This window comes from Pan troglodytes, chromosome 7 (assembly GCF_028858775.2).
Source record: "Pan troglodytes isolate AG18354 chromosome 7, NHGRI_mPanTro3-v2.0_pri, whole genome shotgun sequence".
Classification (NCBI taxonomy): domain Eukaryota; kingdom Metazoa; phylum Chordata; class Mammalia; order Primates; family Hominidae; genus Pan; species Pan troglodytes.
The window spans coordinates 61291491-61318470 of NC_072405.2; the positions used below are offsets into that span (position 1 = coordinate 61291491).

The 26980-nt window shown below is 39.3% G+C and overlaps 1 long non-coding RNA gene across 1 annotated transcript in view; it reads left to right on the forward strand.

The window, feature by feature from the left end:
• LOC134810866 (uncharacterized) overlaps nucleotides 1-26768 on the forward strand; it is a 30544-nt gene extending 3776 nt beyond the window's left edge. Inside the window, exons 2-3 of the long non-coding RNA XR_010159553.1 lie at nucleotides 26129-26420; nucleotides 26569-26768. This is a non-coding gene — a long non-coding RNA (uncharacterized LOC134810866). The remainder of the gene's footprint in view (nucleotides 1-26128; nucleotides 26421-26568) is intronic.
• The last annotated feature ends 212 nt before the right edge of the window (nucleotides 26769-26980 follow it).

Sequence of the window (26980 nt, forward strand, 5' to 3'; positions counted from 1 at the left end):
AACACAGCTTGGATGTTAGCAGCTTCTAACTTCTAGAGTTTCCACTCTTCTATTAAGCTTTGCTCTGTATCTCACAACTATAAATTTTTCTCTCCCCTCTTAGTCTGTGAAACTCTTAAGATTAAGAACTATGCATTATTAATTTTTAAATTCCTGGAACTTTATGGAGAGCTTGGCAGTCAGCAATTAATACAAGATTTGCTGTATGTAATACATTCTGCAAATTTTTATATTTATATTGATGGTTCACTAGAAAGTTACTGTGGAAAATTCCTGCCATCAAATATCTCATAGGCTTGTAAAGGGGACCATTCAAAACAATTGCAGTAACAAAGGCAGGGTGCAGTGGCTCACGCCTGTAATACCAGCTGAGGTGGGCAGATTGCTTGAGCTCAGGAATTTGAGACCAGCCTGGACAACATGGTGAAACCCTGTCTCTAGTAAAAATACAAAAATTAGCCAGGCATGGTGGCGCCCAACTGTAGTCCCAGATACTCAGGAGACTAATGTGGGAGAATCGATTGAACCTGGGGACGGAGGTTGCCATGAGCCAAGATCATGCCACTGCACTCCAGCCTGGGAGACAGAATGAGACTCCATCTCAAAAAAGAAGAATAATAATAATTGCAGGCTGGGTGCAGTGGCTCACGCCTCATGCCTGTAATCCCAACACTTTGGGAGGCTGAGGCGGGTGGATCACCTGAGGTCAGGAGTTCGAGACCAGCCTGACCAACATGGAGAAACCCCGTCTCTACTAAAAATACAACATTAGCCAGTGGCGCATGCCTGTAATCCCAGATACTCAGTAGGCTGAGACAGGAGAATCACTTGAACCCAGGAGGCGGAGGTCGCAGTGAGCCAAGATCGCACCATTGCATTCCAGCCTGGGCAACAAGAGCGAAACTCCGTCTCAAAAAAAGAAAAAATAAATAAATATAATTGCAGTAACAAATTTATATGATATTAATTCTTTACCAAAGTACGTTCAGTTTATTGGGAAGATCATGGTAAACATCTTAATTTTGTCAACTCTGCCTGAGGCATTCAGCACATGTATTAAATATTTCTCAAACAACTTAGTGTCATTACCCTAATTTTCTTTTAGGCAATGTTCAAACAACCAGCAACCACAATTCACATAATTTGGCTTTATTCAAAGTATGAGGCACAATTATTGTTCATTTTTAAAAGGGTTAAAAAGATGTACGTTTTGGACTTTGTTTTTAAAACCATAACTAATTTGGTGTATATGATTATGTACTATTTAGAGGCTGCTGGCACTATGATAATTAAGTTAATGTTTTCAGTACTGCTTATAGACCTGAAAGCTGCCCTTCTCAGCTGGTTTGTGGGTACTCACACATACTACTGGTAATAATGATGATGGCTAACTTAGGAATGACCATCTTCAAAGCTAGTGATAACTTGATGAGCTCATAAGCAACACTGTTTCCAATGCTGCAGCAACATAGTCAAGAAAACACTTCTAGAATGCTTAATTTCCTGAAAGATTTAAACCAATAGATTAAGACAAAACATTTGTAGTCATTTTTCAGATTGAAAGAGATATCTTTTTGCATCATGTTTTATTAGGTTCTTGTCTTTCATTATTTTGAAGAGCTGCCTAGCAAAGTGTCCAAAAATAGAGCTGGCACTGTTTATAAAATGCCTTAAGGCAGAAATTAATCAGTCGTGTAGACACAGATACAGAACTGATTCAAATGTCAAGTGGTAGTTGGACTTCAGGTGGTGACTTTCTAACTTTTACTGTGATCCACATTAAGAAATACAGTTTCACATTGTGACCTGGTATACATACACAGGAAAAAGTACTTGCTGCTTGTGATATACTCTGATACCTTCTATTGGTTTTTTTTTCCTCTTGCTAGTCTTACACATTACATTGATTTTACTATCATCCAATGGTTTCAGAGACATTAGATTCAATGACTTAGCCCCCAAACCTTGAGATTCTTTGTTCCTGATTTTTCTGTCAGTGCCTTCCTATTTCTGTCAGTGCCTCAGTAGTGTTTATAAATAAATGCTTCTTTTTTTTTTTTTTTTTTTTTGAGATGGGAGTTTCACTCTCGTTGCGGAGGCTGGAGTGCAATGGCGCAATCTCAGCTCACTGCAACCTCTGCCTCCCGGGTTCAAGTGATTTTCCTGCCTCAGCCTCCTGAGTAGCTGGGATTACAGGCATGCACCACCACACCTGGCTAATTTTGTATTTTTAGTAGAGACGGGGGTTTCTCCATGTTGGTCAGGCTGGTCTCGAACTCCTGACCTCAAGGGATCTGCCCTCCTTGGCCTCCCAAAGTGCTGGGATTACAGGCGTGAGCCACCGCGCCTGGTCAATAAATGTATTTTTTAAAAAGCATGACCTAACGGAGCTCATGAAACACTTATGGGTGTGTCTTAGATGCCAGACATGGGTTTTAAATTTATCAACCTGTTTAGTTGTCTTAGCAGCCCTATGCAGTTTCTGTAAATTTTCTTTGATTTTACAGATGGGGAAATAAGGCATGGAGTGGTTAAGTTGCTAATTCAATGTACTTCCTTCTAGTTAGTGTTCTTAAATTAGTAACTGTCAAGGCCAGGTAATCCAATTGTACAGGCCATATCCTATATATCCTATGCATAGCCTATGCTCCCCCTTAATTTGGTGCCGGTCCTGCAGGGGTTAAAAAAAAAATTGGCTCAGCAAGGTGGCTCCCAGCTTACACCAGTAATCCCAGCACTTGGGGAGGCCAAGGCAGGCGGATAGCCCTGAGTTCAGAAGTTCTAGACCTGCCTGGACAATGTGGCAAAACCCCATCTCTACCAAGAATACAAAAAAAAAAAAAAAAAAAAAAATTAGCCAGGCATGTGGTGGCATACGCCTGTAGTTCCAGCCACTTGGGAAGCTGAGGTGGGAAGATTGCTTGAGCCTGGGAGGCAGAGGTTGCAGTGAGCTAAGATTGCACTGCTGCATTCCAGCCTGGGCAACAGGGTGAGACCCTGTCTCAAAAACAAAAAAAAGAAAAAATGTCTAGCAATAGGCTACAGAGTTTCTCAATCTCATACCTACCAGTTAATTCTTTGTTATAAGGGGCTGTCCTGTACATTTTAGGATGTTGAACCTCCTTGGCTTCTGCCCACTAGATGCCAGTTGCACCCCAGTTATGACAATCAAAAATGCCTCTGGACATTTTGTAATGTTCCCAGAGGGACAAAATCAACCCCTTTCTCAGAATCCAAGGAAAACGTGTGGTACATCTATATAATGAAATATTATGCAGCCATTAATATTATATTTTAGAAGAATATTTAAAACAGGCCTGGCATGGTGGCTCACACCTGTAATCTCAGCACTCCGGTAGGCTGAGGTAGGAGAATCACTTGAGGCCAGGAGTTTGAGACCAGCCTGGACAACATAGCGAAACCCTGTCTCTACAAAAATAAAAGTAAAAATACAGGCCAGGCGCGGTGGCTCACGCCTGTAATCCCAGCACTTTGGGAGGCCGAGGCGGGTGGATCACGAGGTCAGGAGATTGAGACCATCCTGGCTAACATGGTGAAACCCTGTCTCTACTAAAAGTACAAAAATAAGTTAGCCGGGCATGCTCGGGAGGCTGAGGCAGGAGGATGGCGTGAACCTAGGAGGCGGAGCTTGCAGTGAGCCGAGATCGCACCACTGCACTCCAGCCTGGGCGACAGAGTGAGAATAAAAAAAATAAAAATAAAAATAAAATAAAAATATAGCTCGGTGTGGTGGTGCACTCCTCTAGTCTCAGCTACTTGGGAGGCTGAGGTGGGAGGATTGCTCGAGCCAAGGAGTTTAAAGCTACAGTGAACCATGACCACACCACTGTACTCCATCCTGGGCAACAAAGTGAGACTCTATTCTAAAAAAATTGTAAAAATATGTATATTAATTTATTTGTTTGTTTTGAGATAGGGTCTCACTCTCTCACCCAGGCTGTAATGCATTGGCACACCCACGGCTTGTTGCAGCCTCAACCTCCCAGGCTCAAGCAATCCTTCCACCTCACTGTCCCTAATAGGTGTAACTACAGATGCCCACCACCATGCCTGGCTAATTTTTGTATTTTTTGTAGAGACAGGGTTTCACCATGTTGCCCAGGCTGGTCTCAAACTCCTGGGTTCAGGCTGTCCTTTCACCTTAGCCTCCCAAAGTGTTGGGATTACAGGCGTGAACCACTCTGCCCAACCAAAAAATATTTAGACAAAGGAAAACAAAGTAGCAAGCTACTCTATTTTACTATGTTTCGTATTTTAACATCTCTGAAATCTGGGTCCATTTAACAGTGGATGGATAGTGGTCCTCCAAGCTTGTCAACCAATGCCATCCATTTCCTGTGCTTACTATAAGACATCAAAAACACCAGATTGGAAAAAAATCCTAACTATAATGGTGAGAGAAGTGATGAATAAGATGTGTTGTACAACATTCCCAAAGACAGCTAGGTACCTAGCACCACAGCTTTAGTTCTTTTATGGATTCTGTAAGGAAATGCTTGTTGCCAGTGCTTTCAGTGCTGCAAAGGATAAATTCTGTGGAAAAACCCAACAATCTCTGAGTCGGAAGTAATAGTTCAAAAGTGATGAAATTTTAGAAATACCTTTACCAATGTAATTTGCTTGTATTTTCATTTTTATGTATGGGCAATATAATAAAAATGTGTCTAATGAAGTCTAAGAAAGCTTTCTAAGTAAGTACAAAATTAAATTCTAAGTGATTTTTCCTATGTGTATATTTTTCTTCATTTTCCAGACTACATATTTTTGAAAAATGTACCATTAGTCTTTTGTAACTTAAAACGAGTTCTGTTGTTTATCATATAAAATGAATGCTTTTTTCCCAATTCTCTGAAGTCCATTTATTTTAATAACACCATTTGTTTTTTTGCCTTCTTCCTCAAATGATCCCTTTGTTTTAATCAACCCTACCTGCTATCCATTCATGCAAAATACTTTTCCCAATAGTCATTCCTTTTCAGTATGATGTATTAAAAGGACCACTGAACTGAATGGAAACGTGGGTTCCAATTCTACCTCAGCCTTCTGTGTTGTTTCCCTAGTAGTTCACTCTTCCTACTCTCCATCAGATTGTCTGCACTATTCTTGAATCCCTAATTCCCACCCCTTCCCAATTCTCTCTTTGGTAAATAATCTCACCTCCTACAACACTGAGGAAATAGAATCCATGAGAAAAGAACTTCCTCTTCTGCCCTGAAATCTGCAAACCTATTTGCATCCACAAATTCTCTCCAACAGTCACTATTCTGTCCCTTCTATTTAAGGTAGTCGTGGGTTTTTGACTCCATCTCATTTTACCATCTCATTCTGTCATTCTGTGGAACCACTTACTAAGTACAAAATTTAGTTCATGTGTGACATACCTTACAAAACTTAAATATCTTTAAAATTGAAATTTATCCAGTTTCATTGTTTATTCATTTAAAATTAAAAATCAAGAAGTAAAACACTCTATCATCAATATGACTTAGTAGAAACAAATTATATCTTGTAGATGTTATCTTATTGAAATTCACTTATTAGTTGCTGGACAATTGTTTACATAAAATGACTTTTTAACAAAGGGTCAAAGTTAAAACTCCTAGGCAGATCTCAAAACTATCAAGTAGTATAGATTTTTTCTTTTTGGTTTTGTAATATTTGTGTGGCCTTTTTTTTTTAAACTTTTAAATTTTTGACTGCCTTGATTAAAGTTTCAGTTAAAAAATTTTGCTGTCAATTTCTTTTCTAACCATTATTATTATTGTTGTTCTATTGTTACTGAAACTATAGAGGAATGGGATGTTAAAAAATTATCTACTCTGAGTGTCAAATACACTTCACCACTGGCAGGGCTCAGGGCTCTTCATTTTTTAATAAGTTCTAGGGGGAATTCTAATACAAGGAATGGCTTTGAGAAACAAGACTAAATTTTTAAAAGTCCTCACAGTCCTGCTCAATCTTCTTTCTGTCAATAGATGTCACCCCTCCCTTGAAATAAGCTCTTCAGAAAAATCCTAATCTACACACAAAGCTTTCCATGTGTTTGTATGCTTATTATGGATTAATTTGAACTCATATAATTCTCAGATGTGCCTTAATTTTTAAAATATGTGTATATAGTTTATACACATACATCATAAGTTGGCTGCATTTAGGAGTTGGAAAATCTGGGACTTCATTTGGATTTGGAAAATCAGTTAACGTCTATAAATTCAAGTTCCTCATTTTGAAACTGTATTGGCAATATCTACTTTAGCTACCTCACATTGTTCCATAGGTTAGAATGAAAAATTGCATGTAAAATATACTGTAGCTCTGACATTTGTACGGTCCCTACAGAAATTTTACATTAGCCAATCAACACTTTTTGAAAAATCTAACTCCAGTGGTTTTTAAAATGTATGAAGTGCTTGTATTTTAGTACAAACATCTAGTTACATTTAAAACATTTTGTGAAAAGAATTGCCATAAAATATTTTTAAAGTTTACATCTTTCTTACCATTTACATTCATGTTATAGGCTTTTTGTCTCTTCTCCTTTCATTTTTTTCTACTCCCAGAGTTCTGGAAGCTGACCAAAGAGATACTTGTGTGAAATGCTTGTATTTTCCCTACCATATTTAAGGCTCTCAAGAGCAATTTTATGCTCCTGTTTTAAGATTTTTTTAAAAAAAAAATTCAATATCACCAAGAAATGAACTGAAAATGACAGGTTTTCTGGAAGAAGGTTCAGCTAGGCTTTATTAAGAAGTTAGGAGGCCAGGTGTGGTGGCTCACGCCTGTAATCCAAGTACTCTGGGAGGCCAAGACGGGTGGATCATAAAGTCAGGAGATCAAGACCCTCCTGGCCAACATGGTGAAACCCCATCTCTACTAAAAATACAAAAATTAGTTGGGCGTAGTGGTGCATGCCTGAAATCTCAGCTACTTGGAAGGCTGAGGCAGAATTGCTTGAACCAGGGAATCAGATGTTGCAGTGAGCCAAGATTGTGCCACTGTGCTCCAGCCTGGGTGACAGAGCGAGACTCCGTCTCAAAAAAAAAAAAAAGTTATGATATGTCCTCAACACAGTGGGTAGTACAGATTCAAAATAAGTAAAAATGTTAAAGTCCACATTAAGTGACTTTAAAAAATTATCTTTTTCCTATTTCATATAACTGCTTCAGAAGTATTGTTTTTACTTGAAAATATTTTGTTGTATTTCTGTACCATAGCAATAAACAATTAAAATGCAATTGAGAGGCCAGGCGCAGTGGTTCATGCCTGTAATCCCAACACTTTGGGAGGCCAAGGCAAGCAGATCACTTGAGGTCAGGAGTTCAAGACCAGCCTGGCCAACATGGTGAAACCCTGTCTCTACCAAAAATACAAAAATTAGCTGGGTGTGGTGGCAGGCATCTGTAATCTCAGCTACTCGGGAGGCTGAGGCATAAGAATCACTTGAACCCGGGACGCGGAGGTTGCAGTGAGCCGAGATTGCACCATTGCACTCCAGCCTGGGCAACACAGTGAGACTCCATCTCAAAAAAAAAAAAAAATCTGTGAAACATTCTCTTCCCAATTTCAAAACTTTTCTACAGAGTCACAGTACTCAAGATAGTGTAGTACTGGCATAAGATCAGACAGATCGAATAGAATTGAAAGTCCAGAAATGAACTAAGTTTAAAGTCAATTGATTTTTCTCCTGAATCAAAGACTAGCAAAAAATAATAATAATAAAATAGGCCAGGCTCTGTAGCACAGGCCTGTAATCCTAGCACTCTGGGAGGCTGAGGCAGGAAGATCGCTTGAGGCCAGGAGTTCAACACCAGCCTGGGCAACATAGTGATACTGTCTCTACTAAAAAAAAAAAAAAAATTAAAAATTAGCCAAGCATGGTGGTGTGAGCCTGCAGCCCAGCCACTTGGGAGTCTGTGGTGGGAGGATTGCTTGAGCTCAGAAGGTGGAGGCTACAGTGAGCCATGATCATGCCACTGCACACCAGCCTGGTCGACAGAGCAAGACACTCAAAAAACAAAAAGGGATATTTCAAAGGAGGAAGGAATAGCCTTCTCAATAGTGCTGGGAAAACTGAATATCCACATGCAAAACAATACAGTGGCACTCATACCATAGACAAAATGATCTCAAACTGGACCAAAGACTTAAATAGCTAAAACTATAAAATTCTTAGAAGAAAACAGGAGTACATCTCTTCAGCTTTGTATTAGGCAATGGTGTCTTAGATATTACACTAAAAGCACAGTTAACACACACACACAATTAGATAAATTGGACCTTATCAAAATTAAAAACTTTTGTGCTTCAAAAGATATCATCAAGAAAGTGAAAAGAGGCCGGGCATGGTAGCTCATGCCTGTAATCCCAGCATTTGGGGAGGCATCAGTTTGAGCTCAGGATTTCAAGACCAGCCTGAGCATCATGGCGAGACCCCATCTCTACAAAAATTACCCTATGTGGTGGCTCACGCCTGTGGTCTCAGCTACTCAGGAGGCTGAGGCTGGAGAATCACTTGAAGCCAGGAGGCGGCAGGGCTGCAGTGAACCAAGATCAAGCCAGTGAACTCCAGCCTGGGTGACAGAATCTAAGACCCTGTCGCAAAAAAAAAAAAAAAAAGTGAAAAGACAAAACATAGAATGTGAGAAAATATTTGCAAATCACATAACAAATAAGGAACAATATATAAACAATTCTTCCAACTCAACAATAAAAAGACAACCCAACTTTAAAAATGGGCTAAAGATTTGAGTAGACATTTCTACAAAGATATGCAGATAGCCAATAAGCACATGAAAAGATGTTCAACCTCATTACTCACTAGGGAAATGCAATGAAATCACAACAAGATACCACTTCATATCCACCAGGGTAGTTAAAATTAAAAAGGCAATAGCAAGTGATAGTAAGGATATGGAGAAATTGGAACCCTTGTTAGTGGGATTACAAAATGGTGTAGCCACTTCGGAAAACAGTTTGGCAGTTCCTCGAAAGGTTAGAGAGTTAACTACATTGCCTAGCAATTCCACTTCTAGAGAAATGAAAACATACATCACAAAAAAACAACACAAATGTTCATACAGCATTACTCATAACAGCTAAAAAGTGGAAGCAATCCAAGTGTTTTCTAATGTTGAATGGATAACCAAAATGTGGTGTATCCAACAATAGAATATTATATGTGATAGAAGAGTTTCTGTTCCTCAAATAATAAGCATAGAATGACTACGTGATCCGGCACTTCCACTCCTAGGTATATACTCAAGATAATTAAAAACCTATGTCCACACAAATGTTCAGAGAAGCACACTTAAGTAGCCAAAATGGAAGCAACCCAGATATCAACTGATAAATGCACAGACCAAATGTTGTTTATCCATACAATGGAATATAACCTGGCAGTAACAAGGAGCCAAGTACTGATACTTGAAAACATGCTAAGTGAAAGAAGTCACAAAAGGCCACATATTTTATCTTTACCTTTATATGAAATGTCCAGAATAGGCATATTCATAGACAGAAAATAGATTAGCATTTGCCAGGGGTTGGAGGAAGAAAGAGATGAATGGGATATGACTGCTACTGGACATAAGATTTCTTTTGAAAATGATGAAAATGTTCTGAAATTAGTGGTGCTAGTTTCATAACTTGATGAATATACTAAAAACCACTGAATTGTACACTTTAAAATGATGACTTTTTGGTTTGTAAATTATATTTCAATAAAGCTGTTATTTTAGAATATTTAATTATGTGTTTAAAAATAAGATAAGCATGAAATCAACCAAGAGAATAGCCACATAAGAACCTGTGGCTAGCTCTGGTTCATTTACGCCTCACTGAGGTGGTACTCCAGAAGAAGAAATCTAATGGAGCAATGAATGATAGCCAAGATGGGGTGGGGTGTCCGAGCGGTTACCCCCGGGTACAGACGATAAAGGAGTACACTGTCTATACGATTGCCATTTAGCAACAATAAAAATAACTAGAATCAGTCTGCTTTTATTATCACCTTTCTGCCATCAAATCCTAAACAATGTCATTGAAAAAATAAACCCTCACCTCAAAAACCTGGTTGGTCCAAGCCAGGGTTTCTCATTCTGTTGTCATTTTCGGCCAAATAATTGTTGTGGGAGGCTGTCCTGTGCATCTTTGGATGTTTAGCTGCATCCCTGGCCTCCACCCACTTGATTTCAGTTGCACTCCCCACAATGGTAACAGCCAAAAGTGTCTCCAGACATTGCCAAATGTCCCGAAAGGCAAAACAGCCAAGGTTGAGAACCATTGATTTAAGTTCTAAATAAATGCTGTGATTGTCTATTGAATTTTAGTAACGTGTAAGCCTCAAATTAGCACATTGTTATTGCTTATCTTTTAATTATACTCTGGGGAAGTTAATTCAAAGAACTCTTGATTATACAACTGGTCCCCAACATACGAGGACTCGGCTTTATATGTGTGTTGGTATTGAAAGTACATTCTTAACAGTTCTAAATTGTTTCAGCTTGTTTTGTGCACAGCTCTTATCTCCAACCTTTGGCACTATAGAAATCCTAGCTTTAATTAGCAGATTCATAATACACGATAGCGCCGTGATTGTAAAGGTGTCAAAACAAATTGAATAACTTCAATTCTGTTATTGTATAATATATACACACCATTTTCTGAGACATATAGGCAGAGTTCCCTTTCTCTTATTTTCACATGTCTCCCTGAACCTTTAATTTTTTTCAAAAAAACACATTCATGTAATGGAAAAGTATTAATTTGTTTCCTTTTTTTGTACTGTATTATTTTATTTACATTTTTATTTGAAAAAGTTTAATGATAGTTACAAAGTAAAAATCAATAAAATATTTTTCAGTGTCTTCTTTCTGGTCTGTATTTCATTTCATGACTTAAAAATAATTTTCTCCTTTAGAGGAGGAAGTCATTTAAAATGATCTGTACTAGGTGTCAAATGTGCTAGGCACACCACTGATTTAGGGAAAGAGATAAAGTACACCACGATGAAAGCAGAAAAGAAGAAAAAGTGCATTAAGATGAAAAAGAACATAAATAGATGAGGGAGGGGCCAAGGAATCGAAGGTGAGAAAGCAGAAAATTGAGAGAGACCAGGAGGCAAAACTGGCGACTTCTGAAATGAGTAGATTATTTAATTGCACTTGTTCTGTTTTTATTTCCTTATCCTTTGTTTGGGCAGTGGGCTAAGGTCTATACATTATCATCTGTTCTTCCCACACATTTGAAAGATTAGTTGCCAATTAATTACTATTTTTAATTCTTCAACTGCTCTGTAGCTTCAGCTGTGCCTTGCCCTGATCCATGTCGTTGCAGAGGCCCAAAAATTATTCTCTAGGTGCTACGAAGGAGGAAAGAATGCCCAGAATAGGGAGCTAACAAAATTGAATGGATATGTGTGAGATATTAGGCTAGATGCTTTACATACCTTATTCCATCTCTCACAACAAACTGCCATTTTACTTGAGGAAACTGAAGCTCAGCTTAATGGGGTTTTCCCCTTCAAATTCTACTTAAAATTCTCAATAGGATGAATAACACTTACTGGCAGATTTTTTTTTTTTTAATTTTTTTACTATCTCAGTCCTAGGCTGATTTTTACTCTCTCAAAAACCAAACAATATAATGGCATACTACTTACACAATATGATAAGTCACCTTTTAAAGTTACGCACTCTGGTAGTTCTTAATTATGGAACAATCAATACATATGTGTTTTTTTAAAGGAAACTTTAGACATAAGTACTTGAATCGCTGGTAGATGCCTACTTTTTGTGCTATGCATTCTATAGCATGTAATTAACCCTTGTTGAATGCATAATGTATCAAGTTTGTAGCTTACCTAGATAATGAAGTTGGTTCCAAGAAAAATTGTTGAGAAATGGCTCTGTCAGTGAAGTCTCTACAAAATTTTAATTTGAAAGGTAAATAATAAAAGGAGAGGCTGGGAGTGGTGGCTCGTGCCTGCAATCCCAGCACTTTGGGAGGGCGAGGTGGGAGGACTGCCTGAGGCCAAGAGTTTGAGACCAGCCAGGGCAACAGAGCAAGACCCCGTCTCTGCAGAAAATGTTTAAAAACCAAATTAGCTGAACATAGTGCTGCATGCCTGTAGTCCTAGCTACTTGGGAGGTTGAGACAGAAGGATTCCTTAACCCCAGGACTTCAAGGCAGCAGTGGGCCATGATTGTGCCACTGCACTCCAGCCTGAGTGACAGAGCAAGACCCTGTCTCTAAAATATAATAAAAGGAGACAGAATCACTCAAATAAAGTCCTAATCTGAAACACGAGAGAGAAATAAGACTGACATCTTTTAAAGTATTTATACAGCGTTCTTCTATATCTATAGTTATGAAAGTTTTGGATTGAATTCTGTTTCTATGGTAGAAACCTAAATACTAGAGGAAGTGTGTGCACCATTTTGCCTTGGAATTTCTAAGCATAGCTTCAGAAAGATTAACCACATTAACCCAGCCACAAAATACATTATTACCCAAATATTAATGTCTTGTGCCAAAACTTGCCACTGGTGGATAGGCGGTGTTATACAATTCTTACATGGAAACTGCCTTTGTCATGATACGACAGCCAACTGGAGAATTCAAATACAGTATATGAACTTGAACTTGAGCTTTAAATCTTTGGTATGTCATTTTAATAACAAAGCAACCTAGCCAGATTTATCCTTAATTCAGTGTAAATACAGACAGGGTGTAGTGGCCTTTAGCCAGCTGGGAGTTATCTCTGCAATTCAAAAGATGATTAATGAGATACTGTTTCTAAGTAGAAAAATTAGCCTTGATATACAGTTTTTTGACTAACTGATGATTGAGGCTATTTATTCGAGTTATGAAAACTGAAAAAGTAACTAGAGTTTAAAAGCAATAAAAGACCATTTTTCCCAATCTGTCCCATTTACCTGTAAGGTCTTGAAATGACGGACTAGGATTGGATTTCCGCGTAGGGTTGGATTTCCATGGGTATTTAGCAACTTCGTCTGTCTTCCCTTAGACAAGGCAATTAGTAGTAAGGAACATTAATTACAGTCCCTCAAAGTTCATACCTAAATATTCAATGTGCCTTGCGATCAGTTTCTTACTAATTGACTCATTAGTTCATTCACTCAACAAATATCTGTCATTGACCAGGCACTCTGATAACATGCTTTTTCTATTCTCCCCCATTTTGCTCATAACTAATTATATTTGTATGCACACAGTATATCTCTTTCTCCCCAAGGTCCACTAACCCTTTCTTTTTTATTATTATTTTTAATTTTTTCCACCAACCCTTTCTGCTTATCCTAAACATGGCATAACTCTAGAACAGAGAGCATGTCTTGTTCATCTCTGTATACCAGAGCCTGACATACAGCTTTTAATAATGGATTGCATTTAATGTTCAGTAAAATAAACAGGCAGGAGGACACCCCCAAACAGTGTCAAAGATAAACCTAGTTGTCCATTAGTAGGTGTGTGGATAAGTAAATAGTATATTTGTGCAATTTAATAGTACTCAGTAGAAAATATTTGCCAACTATTCATCCAACAAAGGACTAATACCCAGAATCTATAAGGAACTTAAATCAACAAAATAACAACCCCATTTAAAAAGTGGGCAAAAGACATGAATAGACATTTCTCAAAAGAAGACATACTAGCTGAGTGTGGTGGCTCACACCTGTAATCCCAGCACTTTGAGAGGCCAAGGCGGGTGGATCACGTGAGGCCAGGAGTTCAAGACCAGCCTGGCCAACATGGTGGAACCCTGTCTCTACTAAAAAATACAAAGATTAGCCAGGTGTGGTGGTGCACACCTGTATTCCCAGCTACTCAGGAGGCTGAGGCACGAAAATCGTTTGAACCTGGGAGGCAGAGGTTGCAGTGAGCCGAGATCACGCCATTGCACTCCAGCCTGGGCAACAGAGTGAGACTCTGTCTCAAAACAAACAAACAAACAAAAAAAGACATGGAATCAACCTAAGGGACCAACAACAATTGATTTGATAAAGAAAATGTGGTCATATACTCCATGGAATACTACACAGCCATAAAAAAAAGAACAAGATTATGTCCTTTGCAGCAACATGGATGGCGCTGGAGGCCATTATCCTAAGCAAATTAACATAGAAACAGAAAACCAAAAACTCCATGTTCTCACTTATAAGTGGGAGCTAAACAATGAGTACACATGGACATAAACATGGAAATAGACACTGGAGACTCCAAAAGAAAGGATGGAGGAAGAGGGGCAAGAGTTGGAAAACTATTATTGGATACTATGTTCATTATTGGGTGATGGGATCGATAGAAGCACAAATCTCAGCATCATGCAATATACCCATGCAACAAACCTGCACATGTAACCCCTGAATCTAGAATTTAAAAATACAAATGTACCCAGTAATTAAAAATGCATGAAGTAGAACCACATGTATCAATATGGATATCTCAAAAACATAGAATTTAAGTAAAAAATGGAAACATTTGATAATACGCAATATTACAAAGGAGTGAGAAAATGGGCACTTATTTATGTCTCAGAATATAAATTTACTATAACCTCAAGGGAGGGCAATTTGGCAAGTGATTACAATTAATAATTATAATGAGTAAAGGGTACATTCCAATTTATTCTCTAGATATGTCTACATGTATGAAAAATGAACAAGAATAGTTACTGCAATATTGTTTACAGTAGTAAAAGATGTCTATTAACAGGACAGGTCAGATAAATTATGTTCTGCATATTCAATGCATCTTCAACAAAACAACAAGGAATATCTTTATACACTCTACGTAATTATCTCTAAATACTTCTAGAAGAATACAGATGAAATGGGAAGCATTGGTTGCTTCCAGGAAGTGACATTGGCTTATCTTGGGCACATGTATAGAAAAGAAACTTTTCACTGCTTACCCTCAAATAATTTGAGTTTTGAACCATGTGACCATATGAATTATCTCTTCACAAAAAGAAAAGGCAATTGAAAGCCGGCCTGGTGGTTTGGACCTATAATCCCAGTGTTTTGGGAGCTTAAGGTGGGAGGATGGCTGAGGCCTGGAGTTCAAGACCAGCCTGTGCAACATGGTGAGACACCCTTCCTACCCCGGTCCAGGTTCTAAAAAATAAAAGATGTTGGGAATTTTTTAAAAAGATGATCCAGCTGGTGGGAAGGCAGAGCACCTTGCCTCCTCTGAGAGGCAGCTCCCCTTCCACATGGAGGAGAAGAGGAACAAGACTCTTACAGAGTTGGAGGTGGAGCTCGACAGTGGGTGAGGAACCCCTGCTTCTTCTTGTGACCTCCCACCTGGACCACACAGTGTCACACTGCCTGCTCTAGGTGGCCACTCAGGCCCTGCAGACTAAGACCCCAGCCTCCACGAGGCTGGATTGTGAGAAGACAAAAGAGCTCCAGCCAGCTGTGGCTCCTGCCAGTACCTCTCGCCAGCAGGGCGATCTTGAGAGAGTGCCTTACCCTCTCATTGCCTCAGTTTCTTCATCTCTAAAATGAAAATCGTAATGCCTGCTTTGTAAGAGTATTGTGAAGTAATACTTGTAAAGAGCCAAAAACAACACCTGGCATACAGTAAGTGCTCAATTACTACTGTCTGTTGTTAGTTCTAGAAGTACTCCTCCTTTCCCGCTGTATGCCTTTACTCAGGCTGGCACTTCTGAAAACTTGTCCTGTCATCTTCCTGTCAAAAGACTACCAATTTTTAACCTTTTATCCTGGTCCACCCAACTGGATGTTATTTGTCCTCTGAACCATCACAGAGCTATGAACTTTTCCTATGGTCCTTCTAAGCTGCCTTTCTGAAGTTATCTGGGTACCTGTCCTGTTTCCCAGTTTTAGACTGTCAGTGCCTGAGGAATCTTTATTCTTGGAGATGTCTTTCACAGCTAATTGTCCATAGTAGTAAGGAAACAGTTTCTAAAAACAATCATCTTTACTAGATGACAAACTTAATATCCTTAAAATTCTTATAAGAGACATAAATGATCTCGTTAAAAAATAAAAAGTATTTAAAAGAATTCAATTATTTTCTTACCTATCCCAAATTATTCCTAAGAGGCAGTCACTAATACACACACACACACAATTTGTATATATATATTCTTCCACGTGTTTTTACAAGTACATAAATATGTGTATGTGTGATGTCAGTAGACTTAGACTTTATCACATTTCTTTCTTTTTTTTTTTTTTTTGAGACGGAGTTTCCCTCTACCTCTTGGGTTCAAGCAATTCTGCCTGGGCCTCCCAAGTAGCTGGGATTACAGCTGCCTCCCACCATGCCCAGTTAATTTTTTTTTTGTATTTTTGGTAGAGACGGGACTTCGCCATGTTGGCCAGGCTGGTCTCAAACTCCTGACCTCAGGTGATCCACCTACCTCAGCCTCCCAAAGTGCTGGGATTACAGGTGTGAGCCACTGCGCCTGGCCTTATCATATTTCTTTTAATGCTTTTGTAGCATTCTATCACATGAAATATGAGTCTATCCAGATAGATATAACACCATTTATTTAACTGGCCCATTTTTGATATGTACGATTTTTTCAAGTCTGCTTCTACAGTTTTCAATTTTACAACTGTCATGATAAAATCTGCCTTTTCTTTCCTTTTTATCACTACACTTTAAGTCATGAGTAAACTCTCCTGCACAATCATAGGGTTGTTCTGTATAGTCAAAAGTTTTAGGCAGTGAAAATCATTCCTGTGATTTCTACCTCTGAGAGACTGATGTCTTGGAACACAATTTAGAGCCCACAGATGCTTTCCAGTTTCTTTCTACTGAGGGCACATTGGTGTCTGACCACATTTGGTCTCCGTTTATTTGCCTTTCTGACCCCCCTAACTCAGTACCCTACATTCTCTCTCTTCTGGTCCTTCCGATAGAGTTTTTAAAAATCGGCCTCACTTTTAGCATAACTGGTAAGTATGATTTTTTTATTGTACCCAGCTTTGGTTTCTATATTTCCCTCCTCTTCTTTCCCTTCTCTCCCGTCTTTCAATGTTAGGTTCTTAAGAAAGGAAATAAGTGCAATTATAGACTTCAGTAAGAATATTTGCATTGTAACCACCTTTTATTTTAATAAAAACCCTGTGTTCTGTGAAAAGGTTTTTCAGGATCATCTGAGCAATTTAGAGAATTATTTTGGGCTAGGGAGCATTTTTGTAATCCTAATTTAACAGCCATGGAGTTACTTTTATGTTTTCCATTATTGCTGGGCCACAAGCTTTACCCATGACTGCTGCTGGGTTTGTTCAAGGGCCCCATGCCACTTTCATGGTGGCAATACTTTGCAGTTACACAGTTTTACAGTTTCTGCATGCATGGTCTCATACAGGCCTAGTCAGTGGTGTGAAGCTTGAACAGAAAGAAGAAATTCGGCTGGGCACAGTCGCTCATACCTATAATCCCACCACTTTGGGAGGCAGATCACCTAAGGTAAGGAGTTCGAGACCAGCCGGGACAACATGGTGAAACCCCGTCTCTACCAAAAATACAAGAAATTAGCTAGGCATAGTGGCACGCACCTGTAATCCCAGCTACTTGGGAGATTGAGACAGGAGAATCGCTTGAACCTGGGAGGCGAAGGTTGCAGTAAGCCAAGATCTCACCACTGCACTCCGACAGAGTGAGACAAAATCTCAAAAAAAAAAAAAAAAAAAAAAAAGAAATTCCAGCTGGGAGTGCTACCCCCATCCACCTAATTCTGAACACACTAGGCAGGAAATACAAATGTTAAATTATATATTCGGCATAGTTTTAATTGGTCAGCTTCATATAGTTTAACCTTATGAAACTGCTGTTGTCTGAAGGGCAGTTCACCTGTGAACCTACTACATGTCAGGCATTATACCAGGCCCAGCAGATTTGGCAGTGATCAAGACTCAAATTGCAAAACATCTATCCAACATCTATGTTTTCTCCCATCTTCCTTCCTTCCTTTTTTCTTCTTATGGACATGAACCAGAACGAATATCTTCTTTTCCATTTCCTTTCTTCCCCCCTCCTTCCTTTCTTCCTATTTTTTCTTTCTCCTTCCTCTCGTTCCTTTTCATCCCTCCACGTTGCATGAAGGATTTGAGGTGAAAACTGTGTTCTCATTACAATAGCATATCCAGACTTAAATGTTCTGGTGTACAGTCTGAGTTATTTAGACTTGTCTCACATATTCACACAGACTACACAGATTTCTTAAATTTGCCATTCATGAGGGAACATATAATTCTGCATAATTATGGATTTCAAGACACTTAAAAACTAGATTTTGTGGCCGGGTGCGGTGGCTCACGCCTGTAATTCTAGCACTTTGGGAGGCTGAGGCGGGCGGATCACTTGAGGTCAGGAGTTGAAAACTAGCCTGGCCAACGTGGTGAAACCTCGTTTCTACTAAAAATACAAAAAAATTAGCCCGGCGTGGTGGTGGGGTGGTGGATGCCTGTAATCCCATCTACTTGGGAAGCTGAGACAGGAGAATTGCTTGAACCCGGGAGGCAGAGGTTGCAGTGAGCCAACATCGTCCAATTACACTCCAGCCTGAGCGGCAGAGTGAGACTCTGTCTCAAAAAAAAAAAAGATTTTATATCTCTCTTTTTGGATATTGCCATCTACTACATTAGGAAACAAATAAGTTTAAATTCCTATTGTTGCTTTTATTTTTAAAATAAGTCACTTTAATAATTGAGATTTGAGAAAAATGAATTTCATTTGTTCACTGTCTCCTTAGTACCTATTTTAATGACATGTACAGGTATTACCTAATAAAATGCTGGTCTTTTGTATGTTGAATGCACAGATTCTAATTTCCTTTACAGAAATTTGCTTTACTCCACAGCCACTGGGAATGGGCTGCTTTACATAGAGTTGGCCAGCTCCTGTCAGGAGCTATTTCCACAGATTGGAACAACAGACTGCATGTGTTTCAATGTAACACCAGGGGTCACTGTAAGCTAGAAACCTTCAACCATGTTTAGAAATGTTGAATTAATGTTAGTCACAACATCTTTATTTGAATACTGGCTTATTAGTGAGATTTTTTTTTAAACCTCTGGTTTTATAATAACCTATATTGTCTTTAATCATCTTCAAACTGTCCCATTTTAATTCAACTAAAAAGGAAGTAAAAATTCCTCATTTACGATTTTTAGAAGCCGCACTTCCACAATCAGATGAACAATGACAAAGTATAATACTTTCAGGAACCTTGAGAATTCCTGTTTCCAGCTGAAATTAGATACGATAGAGTTCAATAGATAAAGCCACGCTGGAAATCAGGAAAGATGAATTCTTAAATATGCTGCATGTAGTATAATCTTTCTGCCTAAATTTTCAGGTTAGGATGAGACTAGATTATTTCTAAGATCCTATTCAACTCTTCATTTTGTTTTGATCCTACTCAGCTCTTAGTTTAATCATTCAATTAAACAAACTTGAACCATCTACTGCTTTTAAGTATTCTAATATTATACAGAAGGCCATGGAGCCTTTTCCTTAAGTTCCTGAAGGGCCACTTTGTTTAGGGATGGGCCTTAGCGGAAAGCTGAACCAGGTCTAGGGCTATTGGAGGTTTAAATCCCCTAAAGAGACAGACCTGGGCTTATTGACCACAAGGGATGAACCTAAATTCTTATCTTGAAAGAAGCTAAATCTCCAGCAGCCTGGCCCAGTGCTTGCCTCTGGCCATTACCCATCACATGTTTCACAGGCAGTCTCAATTCTACAGGGATAACTCCTCCCCTCCCAAGAGGAGGTTACCCTCCAGGCTCCAACACGCCCTCAGATACACCCAAGCCAATCAACTGAAACCAATGAAACATTTCTATCAGGGGCTTTCAAGGACTTCCTTAGGTTTCTTTGAGCTTTTTCCTCAAACTCTTCCAATCTTAAATATTTGCTTATGCCAGTCCCACATCCCAGGGCCCTCACCTTCCATAAATCAAATCACTTTCATTCCACTTGATTGCTAAAGTGCCACCGCTCACCCCAGCCTTTGCTTCTCCCTCAGCACCCGATTCCCAAAGCATTCCTGTGTTCTGCGAAAGCTCACAGAACTTTCTTCATCACTAACCTGTTATCTGTGGCACTCACCTTCCCTCTGCCACATTCGTTTTCTTGAACATAACGATAATCGAGTTATTATATGCAAGTATATCTGTATCACCAGTAAATTTTCAAACTCTCATAAAAAGCGACCAAATCACATACCCCATCCAGACCCTCACAGCCTAGCAGAGAACTAACTTCCTTCCTTCCTTCCTTCCTACCTCCCTCCCTTCCTTCCTTCATTCCTTTTCTTTCTTTTCTTTCTTTCTTGACTGAGTTTCGCTCTTGTTGCCCAGGCTGGAGTGCAATGGCGCCATCTCGGCTCATCACAACCTCCGCCTCCTGGGTTCAAGCGATTCTCCTGCCTCAGCCTCCTGAGTAGCTGGGATTACAGGCATGCGCCACCACGCCCAGCTAATTTTGTATTTTTAGTAGAGGCGGGGTTTCTCCATGTTGGTCAGGGCAGCCTCCCAAAGCACTGGGATTACAGGCGTGAGCCACCGCAACTCAACTTGTAATGGATCAATAACTCAATCTGAGTTGCTATCTAAGCCATATGTTTGTTACTGCCTTTGCATGTTCCACCCTTCTTTCAGGTGAGAGCTCATCAGAATATGAAACAGACTTGTTAGATTTCCATTGGTTTGGGGCCATTGGGGAACCAGAGGTTTACTCATAAGAATTAAAGTGTAGAATGTACTAGAGATGACAATAGTATTAATTAAAGAAACAAAATTGTTTAAATAGAAAAAGCTGGGCACGGTGGCTCACGCCTGTAATCCCAGCACTTTGGGAGGCCAAGACGGTCAGATCACCTGAGGTCAGGAGTTCGAGACCAGCCTGGCCAACATGGTGAAACGTCGTCTCTACTAAAAATACAAAAATTAGCTGGGCCTGGTTGCGCATGTCTGTAATCCCAGTTACTTGGGAGGCTGAGTCATGAGAATCACTTGAACCTGGGAGGCAGAGGTTTCAGTGAGCCAAGATCATGTCACTGCACTCCAGCCTGAGGGACAGAGTGAGACTCCATCTCAAAAAGAAAAGATATTTAAAGCCAGATGTGGTAGCACATGCCTGTAATCCCAGCCACTTGGGAGGCTGAGGCAGGAAGATCTATTGAGCACAGGAGTTCAAGTCCAGCTTAGACAATGTAGTGAGACGCTGTCTCTAAAAAAGAAAAGTTATTTAAAACTTTCATTTTATGATATATTTGCCCTCTGTGGTACTTATGAATGCAAGCACAAACACATACTATATTTTTAGTGTTAAACATATACTTATGCTGAAATAAAATTAGTTGCTCTTGGAAGGCGGACATTTTCCGGATGTAGCCTCTAGGCAAATTAGTTTGGGAGCCACATTTATACTCAAGGCAATATAGAAGGTTTAATAGCTGTGCTCACAAATAAAGCAAGGGTTGAAAAATGGTCAAGCATCTCTTTCTAAATCTATTTTAGTCTTCATGCCTTCAAAGACTCATATTGTGGCTTTGATGGGGAGAATACTGTTTGTACCTTGTACTGACTTTTCAATTTACGAAGAGTAATGGTAAAGAGTATCAAAAAATTCGATGCCAATCTTGATTGATACACAATTAAAGATAATTAGAGTTCTGAGCACACTAAAGGATTTCTTATAATTGAATTTAAACAGTTGTTAAATCTTAAATAATTGGGATACTACGCAAAGAAAAATGAAAACAAACATTGATACAAGATGTATTATGGGCTAGTCTCTACAATAACTTATCAAAAATCCTAATCATAACACTATGAGAACCTTCATTTTCCAAAGAAAACAGGAAGAGGGTGGGTGAGTCATTGGCCAGAGATTAATTACCCAGTTAGGAAGTGACAAAGGTGGGGCCAGGCATGGTGGTTCATGCCTGTAATCCCAGCACTTTGGGAGGCCGAGGTGAGTGGATCAACTGAGGTCGGGAGTTTGGGACCAGCCTGACTAACATAGAGAAACCCCGTCTCTACTAAAAATTCAAAATTAGCTGGGCGTGGTGGCGCATGCCTGTAATCCTGGCTACTCAGGAGGCTGAGGCAGGAGAATCACTTGAATCCAGGAGGCGGAGGTTGCAGTGAGCCAAGATGGTGCCACTGCACTCCAGCCTGGGCAACAAGAGCAAAACTCTGTCTCAAACAAACAAAAAAAGAGAAAGTGACAAAGGTAGGATGTCAGTCCAGAGTTTGGCTCTGAGCCAGTTCTCCACTCTTGTCTGCGCTTGGTATTGTCACTTTTTAAGATTTTAACCATTCTGATAAGTGTGCACTGATATTCTATTTTAGTTTACTTAGCATTTTCCTAATGGCTAATGAAGTTGAGCATCTCTTCAGGTGCTTGTTTGTCATCTGTATCTGCTCTCATGTCCTTTGCTCATTTTCTAATTGGATTTTTAAATGCACTATTGTTTTGAGAGTCCTTTATATATTCTAGATAGTAGTCCTTTGTTGCGTATGTGGTTTACAAATACTTTCTAGGATTCTTTCTTGTCACAATATCTTGTCATTCATGTTTCTAATCCACCAGCCTGGAGATACATTAGGGGGAGCAAAAAACCCAGATTGCATCTGATTATTTGTGAGCAGGTTTGCAGTGCAGAGTCCACTTCACAGTCATCACTTAACCATCTAACTGTAAACTCGATTTCTTCTTTTGTGTACCCAATATTTAGTTAGCATTCTTGGTAATGGTTACACGTTTGTTTTTACGTTTTCCTACAATAAAACACAACACCAGACATGTGTAAGGAATCTGGTGTTTTAATGTATAATAAATGCCAGTGAAAGTGTTGTATTCCTTATTTCCTTTAACTCACCCAACCAATGGAAGGTATTACCATTATCTTTATTTCACAGATGAAGAAACCTAGGCCTGAAAATGTTAAGTAACTAGCCCAGGTTGCATGGCAACAAAAATAAGATTTATATCAGGTATGAATCATTCGAGAGACGCTTAGCTGCCACTCAATATTGTCTCTTTTATATTCGATTTTGTTGCAAAATTATTTGGCTTTTTAAGAAATCATGAAGTTCCTATGTGTCATTTACCGGGGAAGGGCTGAGAGAACTGCTGTTAAAAACACTGTGGATGGGGCCGGGCACAGCAACTCACACCTGTCATCCCAGCACTCTGGGAGGTCAAGGCAGGACTGATTGAGTCCAGGAGTTTCAGATCAGCCAGCACAAAATAGACAGATTCCACTCTACAAAAAATTAAATTAGTCAGGAGTGGTGGTGCACTCCCATAGTCCCAGCTACTTGAGAGGCTGAGGTGGGAGGATCACTTTGAGCCCAGGTGTTCAGGGCTGCAGCAAGCTATGATCACGCCTGGGCAACAGAGCAAGACCCTGCCTCTAAAACAAATAAACAACCAGAAACCCCACCCTGGATGTACTTCCAATTCCAGCCATTGATGGAATAAGAGGGATTCAATTTGCCCTCAGGTCTATTTTAACAAAGAGGCTCAAAAGTAAGCCTAAAAAGGATCAAACAGATTTCAAGTAATTTAATGAAATATTTCTTGGAATACCAAAAAGTCCAACAGTTAATTACATAAAATTGACAACAGTGGCATCTATTTATAAATTACCAGGCACAGAAAGCAATAAAATCTGTCCCAATGCCAAACAGAAAAAAAAAAAAGACACAGCTAATAGAATCAGCAAAGACAGTAAAGCAGTTATTAAAAATATACTTCATATGCTCAAGAAGGTTAGAGAAAAGCATGAGCGTTATGAGAAAAGAAGTATGTAAAAAGATCCAAATTAAACTTCTAGAGATTAAAAATATAGAGACTGGGCACAGTGACTCAAGCTTGTAATACTAGCACTTTGGGATACCAAGGCAGGCGAATCACCTGAGGTCAGGAGTTTGAGACTAGCCTGGCCAACATGGTGAAACCCCCTCTCTACTAAAAATACAAAAAAATTAGCCGGGCATGGTGGCGGACACCTATAATCCCAACTACTCATGAGGCTGAGGCAGGAGAATCACTTGAACCCAGGAGGCGGAGGTTGCAGTGAGCAAACATGGCACCACTGCACTCCAGCCTGGGCAACAGAGTGAGACCCTGTCTCAAAAAAAAAAAAAAAAAAAGAAAAAGAAAAGAAAAAGAAAAAAAAATAATATCTGAGATGAAAAATACACCAGATGGGATAAACAGCAGATAAGATACTGCAGAAAAAAAAGACTTGTAAAACTGAAGACAAAACAACTGAAACTAACCAAAATGAACAGAAGAAAAATATCTGAAAAATGAAAAGAGCAACATAGTGTGGCCTAAAATGCATCACACATATAGTCTCAGGAAGGAGGGGGTGGCAGTTCAGACAAAAATTTTTTTGAAAAAATAATGGCTGAATATTTATCAAGTATGAGGAAAACTATAAACCAAATAGATTGAAAAAAAAAAAAAAACTCAAGAAACCAAAATCAAAGAAACATAGAAAAACACAACTAAGCACATCTCACTAAGAAGCAAATGGCGGCCAGGCACAGTAGCTCACGCCTGTAATCCCAGCACTTTGGGAGGCTGAGGTGGGAGGACTGCTTGAGCCCAGGAGTTTGAAACCAGCCTGGGTAACACAAGGAGATCTCATCTCTACAAAAAAATAAAAATTTAGCTAGGAGTGGTGGTGCACATCCATGGTCCCAATTGCTTGGGATGCTGAGGTGGGAGGATCTCTTGAGTCTGGGAGTTTGAGGCTGCAGTGAGCCTGGATGGTGCCACTGCACTCTAGCATAGGTGACAGAGGGAGACCCTGTCTCAAAGAAACAAACAAACAAGAAGTAGATGGCAAATTACCACGTATATAAAGATGATCATGATTATTAACCAACAGAGAAATGCAAATTAAAATCATAGAGAAATCACTCCATACCTACTAAATGCTAAAATTAAAAAGACTTCCAACACCAAATGCTGGCAAAGATACAAAGCAACTGTGACTCTCATTCCTGGTGGGAATGCAAAATGATACATCTACTTTGGAAAAACAGTTTGACCGTCTTGTAAATACCATATGACTCAGCTGTCCCACTCCTGTATTTTGTCAAGATAAATAAATTCCTATGTTCACACAAAGACTAGTACAGACAGATCTTCAAAGCAGCTTTGCTCACAATGACCAAAAACTGGAAACAATCCAATGTCTATCAACAGATGGGTGAATACATACATAGCAGTGTAGCCATTCAAAGGATTTGGTTTTATCAAAGACCAGACTGCAGACTCCAGCAACAGAGCAGAAGAATCACCAAAGCATTATGCTAAGTGAAAGATAAAAGCACTCCCCTTACCCTACTCAAGGTTACATACTTACATGATTCCACTTACATGAAATTTGAGGAAAGAGCTGGGAATGGTGGCTTTTAATCCCAGTTACTCAGGAGGCTGAGGCACAAGGATTACTTGAGCCCAGAAGTTCAAGGCTAAAATAGAGAAGGCCAACGTAGGAAGCTGAGATCTATGATCAGGACTGCCAGTGGCAAGGAGCACTAGTGAGATGTTTAAGCTGAAACTGTGAAAACAACTGGTAGGCTTGCAAGGGTGAAGCAGGGTTTGTTAACCTTCTCAGGTGATGCAGTAAGCCGTGGGACAAGAGTTGTTAAGAGAACTGCAAGTAGATCATGACAATAAAACAAATGTTTAGGAAGAAGAAAATGCAAATACAGATAGTTGAAGTGCTATGACAGCAGTAAATACTTGGACTGCTGGCTTATGGCGCATTTCTTTCAAATGTGCTTTTCTAGAAGTATTCACAACCATTTGAACTAAAACATTTGGATTAAACTTCAAAAATAATAGTGTTCAAGTAAATATATCGCCTCTCTTAAGACACTAGTCAATCAATGATATAAGGATTAATTTAGCATCTCATTTCTTAGGTAAAACCAGACAGGATTTCTTTTGGGACCAGTAAATAACTGCTATCGCTTCTCGACCTTTTGTCTAAGATCAAGTGTCTAAATAATTGCTAAGAACAATTCTGATTTTTTTTTTTTTTTTTTTTTTTTTTTTTTTGAGACAGAATCTCGGTCTGTCGCCCAGGGTGGAGTGCAATGGCGCGATCTCGGCTCACTGCAACGTCCGACTCCCGGGTTCCAGCGATTCTCCTACCTCAGCCTACCGAATAGCTGGGATTACAGGCGCCCGCCATCACGCCCAGCTAGCTTTCGTATTTTTAGTAGAGACGGGGTTTTGCCACGCTGGCCAGGCTGGTCAACTCCTGACCTCACGTGATCCGCGCACCACAGCCTCCCAAAGTGCTGGGATTACAAGCGTGAGCCACCGCGCCTGGCCGACTAAGAACAATTCTAAAGGTAACTGCTTTTGACAAATTGGAAACCTAACTCACAACAGCTTGTTTTTCTGGATTAACTCCTTTCTATAGAACTCTCCTAAGTGTCGATTTTGCAAAGATGTTTCCAAATCAGATTTGCCTAATTATGTTTATGTCTACCCATGCAGACATACTGAAAGACTAAGAAATCTCACAGCACAGGACAACCGAAGCACTTGAAGAAATTTCAAATATTCTTAAAAGTATGAATTCCAATCACAGAAAATGTATTTCATTTGTCAAAATTCTTAATTTCTCAAGTTCAAAAATGCCTTGGCACATTTCCATGGCTCCTCGCTAGAAGAATTTAACTTGGCTCTACTTCCAGGTTTGTAAAAAGACCATTCACAGTTAATTCTATTTTGAAAACTTTTTTAGTTTGAGTATGCTTTAATTGACGGCTTAGTCAATGAGCTTTCACTTTAAAGAATAGTTTTATATGAAATCTTTTTGTGTGTGACTTTGTCTCTCTAGCATTATTTGAGAATTATCGAATTCACAATTAAATAAAATAATCTACAAGAAAAAATGTTTCTCAAA